The sequence below is a fragment of the Macrobrachium nipponense genome, chromosome 36 (assembly GCF_015104395.2).
Source record: "Macrobrachium nipponense isolate FS-2020 chromosome 36, ASM1510439v2, whole genome shotgun sequence".
Taxonomy (NCBI): domain Eukaryota; kingdom Metazoa; phylum Arthropoda; class Malacostraca; order Decapoda; family Palaemonidae; genus Macrobrachium; species Macrobrachium nipponense.
In genome coordinates, this window is record NC_087220.1 from 815,312 (window position 1) to 826,425 (window position 11,114).

At 36.0% G+C, this 11,114-nt stretch overlaps 1 protein-coding gene across 1 annotated transcript in view; it reads right to left on the bottom strand.

Moving 5' to 3' along the window:
- LOC135203491 (basic proline-rich protein-like) overlaps positions 1-5,452 on the bottom strand; it is a 222,895-nt gene extending 217,443 nt beyond the window's left edge. Inside the window, exon 1 of the mRNA XM_064233217.1 lies at positions 5,214-5,452. The gene's annotated coding sequence lies outside the window, so the exon portion shown is untranslated. The remainder of the gene's footprint in view (positions 1-5,213) is intronic.
- Positions 5,453-11,114: the final 5,662 nt, after the last annotated feature.

The following is an 11,114-nucleotide window of genomic DNA, read 5'->3' on the forward strand; positions in this document are numbered from 1 at the left end:
TATATTTATATTAATAATATATTATATCAATAAAATATTGACATACATACACAAAAATATGTATATACACATATATAATTATTTATGTGCGTACGTGTATACATACACACATAAATAAGTAAATAAATATATATATATACACACACACACACATATATATATAGTATATACATATATATATAGTATATATACATATATATATATATTAATATATATATATATATTATATATATATATACATACATTATACATTACATAAATATTACAATATTCCTTTTTGGAATGAGGTCGCTAACCTTACGCTTGTCTTCAACAGTGGAACAAAAAAAATGGCTTCAACGCAGCCTTGCGGGGTCCATATAAATATATATGTATATATATATATATATATATATATATATATATATATATATATATATATATATATAATTTATCAGTCACATGATAAATTCATAAATCATCATTTCTACTTCTTGAACTTCAAGGGAGAGAGAGAAGAGAGAGAGAGAGAGAGAGAGAGAGAGAGAGACAAAAAAAAACGTTCGCTTGACACAAAGAACACGAGAGTACTTCAATTGGTATCCAGCAGTAAGTGATTCACTGCGATGACATGATTTGATAGCGCTTACCGGCGGCCTCCAATCACAGTGCCGCTGGTAGCAGTTCTGGCAGAGAGAGAGAGAGAGAGAGAGAGAGAGAGAGAGAGAGAGAGAGAGATTTGCAAAAACCGTCCGGACGATACAAGCGATCTACCTTAAGGATTTGCAAATTCACAGAAAGACAAGGTAAACACCATACTGGAAAACCGTCCGGATGATACAAGCGATCTACCTCAAGGATTTGCAAAATGACAGTCTATAAAAGCGAGAGAGAGAGAGAGAGAGAGAGAGAGAGAGAGAGAGAGAGAGAGAGAGGTGTAAAAACCGTCCGGACGATACAAGCGATATACCTCAGGACGCTAAACTACATACTGGAAAAGAGAGAGAGAGAGGAGAGAGGATGGATGAGGCAGACAGAGGAGAGAGGAGAGAGAGAGAGGAAGTAGAAGATTTCCAAGAAAAATTAGTCCGCTACGAAGGCAGACGCAGAACAAAAAGGACATTTAAACTGCATACTTGGAGTAGAGAGAGAGAGAACGAGACGAGAGAGAGAGAGAGAGAGAAAATATGAATCAATTAAAAAAAATACATTTGATGCAATTTACATGGTTCCAAATGACTCGGAAAACATACCATCATATAAGATGACAGGATATCTCGTGTTCGGGGTAGACCAACGGATAATAAAACTAACAAAACGAGGTGTTGTCAAAGGCGAAGTTTTTCTCTTTTTTTTCTGACAAAATATCCGTGAAATTCCAATTCTCGAACCTTCACATCAGCAGGAATTTTTAGAGAAATGTCGTATCATCCTGTGTACTGCCAGCCAGCTCGGCTCTCTCTCTCTCTCTCTCTCTCTCTTTCACTTAAATATAGCTTGGTTTAAAAGATCCAAGAATGGATAATACAATTTTTTATTCTCTCTCTCTCTCTCTCTCTCTCTCTCTCTCTCTCTCTCTCTCTCTCTTAAATATAGCTCGGTATAAAAGACTGAAGAATGCATAAGACAATTTTTTATTCTATCTCTCTCTCACTTAAATACAACTCAGTGTAAAAAGCCTCAAGAATGCATAAAACATTTTTTTAACTTCTCTCACTCCTTCTCTTCTCTCTCTTTCTCTCTCTCTCTTCTTAAAATATAGCTTGGTTTCAAAAGCTCCTAGAATGGATATAAAAACAATCTCTCTCTCTCGTTCGCACTTAATATCAGGTTCACGCTCCGTCAATCTTTTTTATTCTTCCCTCTCTCTCTCTCTCTCTCTCTATATAATATATATATATACATATATATATATATATATATACAATATACTATAATATATAAATATATATCAAATATATATATATATATATATAATATATGCATACACGCAACTTCAAAGGCACTATCCTTCCCTTACTGAAGGAGGTTGTGGTATGGAGGGTGAATGGTGGTGGAGGGGAGGGGGGTTCCGTTGTTTTCCAGCAGACTTCCAGATAATCGCCCAGGGAGATGTGTGTGTCCTCCCGCACACCTCCAGGCCCTGGAGGTGGTGGTTGGTGGTGGTGGTGACACTGAAATCGCATGTCTGAGGAACCAGGCGACTAAGGAGGGGACTATTTTCGGGCTTAAGGAAATGATCGGTTCGAGTCGAAAAAAAAAATTTATCATATATTATATATTTTATACGTAAATGCGACTGCCTCGAACCGCAGCTTACGATGAGCATATTCCGAGCAGTCACAGATCTTAGGTTTTAAAAATAAGAAGCTCAGGTGCTCAGATATAAAAAAATTAAAAAATAAAATTAAAAATAAAAGTTTCGGACATTTCAAAAGTGCAGATCAAGAACTAGAATCTGACGGCGTCCTGGGATTCGTCGCGTTGAAAGGTTAAAACGGGAAATGACATTGAGAATGAAATGTGAGACAGGAGAAATTGAAGGATACGATACTTAAAGAAAGAAAAAAAAAAAAAAAGACACACAAAATATATGATATGTAATCGAGAAACGACTAATAAATCGCTATCTGACAGAATTACGGACTTCAAACTGTAACCTAATAAAAGTAGAAAGAAAAGAAAGAAAATATCCAATAATGAATAATAAAAGATAAAAATAAATTGGGAAAACGTAGGAGCCTCAAACTGTAACCCAATAACAGATAAAAATAGGAAAAAATACAGACTAAAATAAAATACAGAAAATACCCAATAATGAAATGAAAAAAAAGGAAAATAAATTATACGAAGACCCGAGGACATAAAAAAAGCGAAAAAAAAAAAAAAAAAAAAAACAGCGACAACACGTAATATAATAAAAATTGGGAAAAAATATAGCAACATAAGTAGGAGATCAAAAGCACTATTCTTATTTTTACGAACTATTTTGCTATTGAAATCAAATGTTGTAATAAAGAAACAGGACATTGCATTTAATTAACTATTATCCCAAGTCACTATCGGAGTCTTAGACTAATATAATTGATGATTTTTAAGGATACGTTTGTTTTTACTATCGACACTGATTACTGACGTAAAAATAATAAAAAATATATAAATCTGTGAAAATAAAAACACACTTTCGAATAATCACTAAACTTTGAAAGCGAATAAGTAACATTTAAAAATTTGGCCAATAAAAAAAAAAACTGCTCTAATATAATAATATTAATAATAAACTAATAATAATAATAACTAATCAATAATAATAATAATAATTATTAAGAAAAAATTCCAGCATGGGGTTTCAAGTGTAACATAATATATTATATATTAATATATATAGATATATATATATTATAGATATAATATATATATTATTTAATTATTTATTTTTCTCAAATTAACCACCCAAACCCCCTTGGGGGAATTCTTCCCCCAACTTAGTGAACTCGATGCTACAATGAAATTTTGAATAATAATAATAATAATAATAATAATAATAATAATAATAAATAATAATAATAATAATAATAATAATAATAATAATAATAATAGAACAAATGACCTTAAACAAGAGATGCATCTATCAAGATTAAAAAATCTTCTATAACCAAAGAAAATGAAATGAAAAAAAAAAAGGAAAATAAATTATACGAAGACCCGAGGACATAAAAAAGCGAAAAAATACAAAAAAAAAAACAGCGACAACACGTAAATACGAATTAGAAGAAAAAAAACAAAATAAAAAATGGCAAAATAGAAGAATTGTTTTCTGCTTCTTAATATAGGACCAAAGACAATCAATCGCGCACGAAACCCCCAATTCATTCCTTGAATGTCGCACCACCAACAGACGGTGTTGGGGGGGTTGAGGAGGGGTCTTTGACCCTGTCGGTAACCTTCGCCATGACCACCAAATGTGTATAGTGTGATGCAACTTCTTGAACTAACCTTTTACTTGTACTTTAAATGTGTATGTATGTGTGTATATGTAGGTATGTATGTATTTTTGTATATATATATATATATATATGATATATATATATATATATATATATATATAATATATATATATATATATATATTAAAAATAAAACACAGTCGAAAAATTGAAAATGATTTCTCGACCGTATTCGAGAAACCTCACCGAAAATTTGGCCACAAAAAAATTCGAGCAAGCATTAGGGCTCTCTCTTCTCTCTCTCTCTCTCTCTCTCTCTCTCTCTCTCTCTCTCTCTCTCTGTAGTACGGTTAGCTAAAGCTAGTGCGTAAGTCACATCACGCGACTACAATCTGTCAGGAAAAATAACGAGTGACGCACAAGCTTCTCACTTGCACGGTTTGCCAAGCAGAATAAAAAGTATGTATGTATATTTATATCATTATATAATCAAATGAATTCACCAGTAACCGTTCGTAGCCATATAACCAGGGTCTTGGAAAACAGCAGACGGGTAAAGAGAGCGTAATGGTTTTACTTTTGACCTTCAACCTCAAATATCGGCAATCGGTTCTTGATGACAGTCAGGAATTTTATTATTATTATTATTATTATTTTCTATACATAAGCTTCTTTCCACATCATAGAGCCTGAATGAGTCGTCTACTTTGCTCATTTTCGAACTTAACTTCTCAAGTTAGAAAGTTAAAAGACATCTTCAAATTGGATGGGAATGGTGAAAATTTTTTGGCTTTTGACTTTCTGCAGAATTATTATAGAATTTTGAGCGTCTGGGACGTTCATGAAAACTTATACGTATTGGAATATTGCTGAGCGCCATCGATGGGGAGGTGAAATAATTGGAAAATTATTGGAGGATATAAATGATGGCATACGAATAAGTTTCTTTCAAAAAAAAAAAAAAAAAAAAAAAAAAACAGAAACTCATAAGAAGGATCTTGAAATTATCTGATGGTAAAAATAATGACATCAAAATAAGTTGCTTTAAAAAAAGCCCAACAAATTCATAGGAAAGATTTGGAAATTATCTGATGATCAAAATAATGACATCAAAATATGGTGCTATCAAAAAACTCCACAAATTCATAGGAAGGATTTTGAAAATATCAAATACAATAAAAATCATGACAGCAAAATAAGACGCCCTAAAAAAAAATACACATAATCAGAGGAAGAATTTCGACAGGAACCACCACCAACATATAATATTGTAAGAGCCTCTTCTTACCTACTCCTTGTACTTCAAGAAACGACCGCGGCTCGAGGTCGACCTCGGCGCCCGGGACGTTTTAGAACGAAGGGCGTCTGCGAAGAGGAGAGGCGAAAACGCGGGCGTCTGTCGGTCTCTCTCTATCTCTCTCTCTGGAGGGCGTGAGTGTTCAAAACAGGAGAGGCGCAACGTCCCGCCCTGGCAAGGTTAGGCGGACGAGTGTTGCAAGGCAGCCCCGATCGACCGTTCTAAAAGACTCCTCCTCATCATGCCCAATACCCACTTCTCTGTACCCAGCCCAGCTCCGCCCACCGTTGCAGCAATGCCCCGTCCTTCCAGCAAGCACAGCAGCAGCAGTCCGCCCCCCACACCCCCCTCCAAGCCCCCCCCCCCCCAAAAAAAAAGAAAACGCCCACACCCTTAAAGCACACACACACAGCGGCCACCATTAGAATGGTTTCCTTCTGCATAAACATCATTGAAATATCACCTTCCCCTTCGTGTCCTGCCCCTAATGGGGCCTTAGAACACCCCCCTTTTACCCTTGAATCTCCACAACACAGCCACCCAACAAACATAACCACGAACGTAAAATACCCACTTCTCTTGAATCCGCCACCTAGAATGCGCCACCTTACTTTCAATCCCAAGCCATAGGCCCTACGAAACCCCCCAATTCCTTGAATCCCACCAAAGTAGCCCTACCTATAATGCCCCCTTTGCTTGAGTTCCAAAAAAACAAAAAAGTCCAAAAAATCCCACTGTCCCTCGAAAATCCCTATACAGCCCTACCTGAAATGCCCTCTTTGCTTGAGTCCCAAAAAGCAAAGTCCCTAAAATACCCACTGTCCTCGAATCCCTAAAATATAGCCCTACCTAAAATGCCCCCTTTGCTTGAGTTCCAAAAAAACAAAGTCCCTAAAATACCCACTGTCCTCAAATCCCTAAAATATAGCCCTAACTAAAATGCCCTCTTCGCTTGAGTCCAAAAAAACAAACTCCCCTAAAATACCCACTGCCCTGGATTCACAAAAATGTAACCCTACCTAAAATACCCCATTTGCATGATTCCCAAAAAACAAAGTCCTTAAAATACCCCCCTTCTAATTAGCCCCCATCACACAGGGCTACCCTGAAAGCACTTCCTTTGTTCCTTCGCCCTGATGTGTTGGACATCTTTATTACCCAACCAGTATTGGAGGTTAACTCAAAGAGTCAGGTCTTGATTGATACCTGGATAATCGGCAGAAGGACGATTCGGTGTCAGTCTGGAATGCCTCGGCCAGAAAAAAATAAAAAAAATTAATAAATAAATTGAGAAAATAAGTAGAATAAAAAAATGACAATACTGTTGGTATGTCCATATACCAAAATGGAGGAAGACCAGAATAAAAGATTAAAGAAATATCAATAACAAAAATGATAATAAAAATAGTAAAACAATAAATAAATTGGGAAAATAAGTAGAATAAAAAAATGACAATACTGTTGGTATGTCCATATACCAAAATGGAGGAAGACCAGAATAAAAGAATAAAGAAATATCAATAATAAAAATGATAATAAAAATAGTAAAAAAATAAATACAAATTGAGAAAAATAAGTAGAGAAAAAAAAGGACAATACTTTCTGTATGTCCATGTACGAAAATGGAGGAAGACCAAAATAAATAAAATAGAAAATAGAGAAATAAGAAAGATTACACACAGAAACCAGACTACAAACCAGGTTATGCTTTAAAAAAAACAAACAAAATAAAAGACATCCCATAAACCCGAAAGATATCATACTCTGTGCACGTTTATATCCCTTACTATATCTGGCGAGGTAAAAAATGCATCGTATGCACGAACACATAAATAATAAAAAAACAATAAACCTGTCATTGAATAAAAGTGTCACACACAATAAAACCACCTATTGAAAAGGTGAAGCAAATCTCTCTCTCTCTCTCTCTCTCTCTCTCTCTCTCTCTCTCTCTCGATGAACATATATTTAAATTTAAATTTTATATAGGGCTCTCTGTCTCTCTCTCGATGAATATATATATTTAAATGTTTGTTTTATACTGGTCTCTCTCTCTCTCTCTCTCTCTCTCTCTCTCTCTCTCTCTATCTCCTCTCTCTCTCTCTTGATGAATATATATTTAAATTTTTATCTTATATAGCTCTCTCTCTCTCATCCCTCTATATGTTATATATATATATATATATATATATATATATATATATATATATATATATATATACATATAGATATAGTATATATATATATATTATACTATATATTCTTATATACATATATATATAGATATATTAATATCCACATCCACATCCATATACATATATGCATATCTAAAGATAAACAAAAGACAATACTGAAAAAGTTCTCCATACCTCCCGACGGAAGACTCGAAGCGCTAAAGAAGAAGAAGAAGAAAAGAAGAAGAAGAAGAAGAAAGAAGAAGAAGAAAGAAGAAGTGTCAATGACATACAACAGCCCATCCGGTTTAAGCGTCAAGGCCAACGAAAAAAAGGACGCACACACAAAAAAAAAAATAATAAAAAATAAAGCACGAATAAAGAAAATGGCAGAGAAAGGATTAAGGAGATCAAATAAAATAGGAAAAAGTGGAGAGAGAGAGAGAGAGAGAGAGAGAGAGAGAGAGAGAGAGAGAGAGAGAGAGAGAGAGCTTTGAGTAAAAAGTACATATTTCTCGCTAAGATGGTGTCGCAACTTAAAAGGTGAAACACATTCCTGAATGAGAGAGAGAGAGAGAGAGAGAGAGAGAGAGAGAGAGAGAGAGAGAGAGAGTACTTTATCTCTACTTAACAATTTCGTCACACCAACGAAGGTCAACAGATCACATAAGAGAGAGAGAGAGAGAGAGTACTTCATTTCTATTAAGCAACTTCGTCACACTAACGAAGGTTAACAGATCACATAAGAGAGAGAGAGAGAGAGAGAGAGAGAGAGAGAGAGAGAGAGAGTACTTTATCTCTACTTAACAATTTCGTCCCACCAACGAAGGTCAACAGATCACATAAATGAGAGAGAGAGAGAGAGAGAGGGTCATCCAATAAGCTCCATTACTCACTCGGGTCAATACGGAGAACGAAAACCTCGCGACAGGTGAGAAGAGACAGCAGCAGGTAAGCTGGTGGACCCACTGCTGCTTCCGCTGATCGAGCAGTAGGACGAAATAATCCTTCCAAGGTCACTGGAATCGCTTAATGACCCTCTACACGTCCCCACGGGCATCTGATGCCCCACAAATAATGACAGGAAATATTAAATGCCAGACTTGAGGAGGATCTCTCTCTCTCTCTCTCTCTCTCTCTCTCTCTCTCTCTCTCTCTCTCTCTCGTTTTGAACAGGCAAAAATAATTCATATTTATACCCTAGATTCCAATATCATAAAAATCTGAGAAAAACAAAAATAAAAAAGTACATAAAATATACTTATGAATTAAATACAAAAAAGGAAAAATGCAAGAAATAAAGATGAAAGAAAACGTGAAAGGAAAACATATAAGAAGAAAATAATCGGTACTAAACACAAGAATCTTGACCTTTGACCTCGGAAATAATATGGCGACACATGTGGCCCGATTTACGATGACACGCAAAGAACACCAGCATCGACTGCCGTCGGCTTCCCGCCAGAAGTATGGACCAATCAATCAACGAGTCAGTCAATCGAGGAAAATACAAAAAGCTACAAAATGTCCTTTAATATCCAATTCGCTCTACCTTGCAATTAATATATTTTCATTTATGTTAACCGAAGGGGAATTTTTTTAGTTGAAAATCATTTCGACCTCTCGTGGATTCGAACCAGCGCGCGGAGGAGAAATCACGAGTTCGGTTAAGTCTTTACCGACTCGGCCAACGAGTGAGGTATAAGTTGATGCCGATTCCGACCTTACGAGTCACTGTCGAACTCAGGTATTTGTAATTAGAATCGATATCTTGACAAAGTCGTAAGTATATATGAAAGTATATTAATTCCAAGGTAGAACGAATTGGATATTAAAGGACATTTGTAGCTTAATGCATGCATATTATATATGTACTAATATATCACTGGGTATTAACGGAGAGACAATAAAAGGAATGAAAGGGGTTACAGCAACTAGCGGCCATTGAAGGGTGTCTTCAAGGATCCTTAGGAGCTTGTTGTCAGCGGCAATTAATTACTAGGCCCTAATCTAGCGGGATAAAAAGTAAAGATGGATTCCTAGGTACATTGACAGCACTACCCCCATTATGCAGCGGTACAGTGGTAACAAGCCTATAGGAGCTTGGTGTAAGCGGCAATTAACTATCAGGACCTAAGCTGGCGAGATAGAAGCGACATTTACCAAAGTCAATAAGAGTGTCAAACCCTTATTTCCCCTTCGCCCGGTAACCTTGAATGGTGTCCTGGGACTTAATGGAGGAACCACATTAACAGTCCTCTAATCACTACGGTTCAAAACCACTTCCTGCAGTCGATTGTCAATTGTTTGCACAGCTTCTCCAGCGCCACCCGCGGGGCAGAGTTCAAAGTTCCAAAGGATGTCAATATTAGCGTACATTCCGGATGATTTCTTGCACAGAGTTAATTGATCGATGATTTTCACAGACGGCAAGGTGGGATTGTACCCCACTACGCTACGCTGGAACCTGGCGCTGCCCATCGTGCCGCCTCCTCTACTCTCCCGATCCCCTACGTACCTGCATGCACCCGGGGCGGACAAACATGTTTGCATTGGGAGGTTGGACAGTTATGGCTGGAAAGTATTTCATCTCGCCTTCTCTGCCAAGTGTTTCAGAATCTCTTGCAAAGCTCTATAACAATTTGTGCGATTGCAATCTCCTTCGTTATAGAGTGCAAATATTGAGAGCTGGGTGGACTTGCATATATGTAGGCTACATATGTATATATACATGTATAACTGTATATATACATATGTAGCCTGTTTAATTTTCTGCATTATGTATGTGTATACATAAACACACACACACACACACACAAATATATATATTTTTATATATATATATATATATATATATATATATATATATGTATATATATGTATATATGTAATATATATATCATATATATATATATATATATATATATATATATATATATATATATATATATATGGTCTGAAAGGTGTAACAGGAGGAAAACCTCAAAGCGGTAGCACTCTGAAAGGAAAGCAAGATGGACGAAAGAGAATATAAACGGAGGTACAGTAAAAGGAACGAAAGGGCACACTAACGGTACTAGCCCCTCCTACGGGATGTCTCTTGTACGTCAAGCTAGAGAGAATTGGTGGATCCTAATTATGCGATATCGGAGAAGGTAAATATGAGAGAGAGAGAGAGAGAGAGAGAGAGAGAGAGTAAGCGGGGTGTGTTGCCATGGGAACGGTATATCAACAAATCGTGGATGGCCCACGGTGGTGTGAATCGTACCGGACGATTTCGTCATCAATAATATGACATTTCGAACAGAATTTTGGGAAATAATTGTGTTTTCGAATAATTCGAGGAATCGTTCGCTTCCATGGCCTTAATAATTATTCTATAGACTTTAATTATAGTTCATAGGGGCATAACTTGATAATCGAACATGAGAGGAAATTGTCAGTATGACGAAATGTCAACTTGAATAAATATGTATTAGATATGACAACATAATATTATCACCTTGAATAAATTATATTTATAAAGTACTCTACATATGTGAAAATAGCACGACAATCATACCACGTAATTTAATCTCAGTTTAATATTATCACTTTTTTTTTTAATTAAAATAAATTAAGTTTAGTTCCGACACATGCCTGCGCAGACGCCTAGCGCAGCCCACCAAACACACGACGTTCCAGCGACGGATAGGTGCCAGAATCGAGCCGAGGGGAG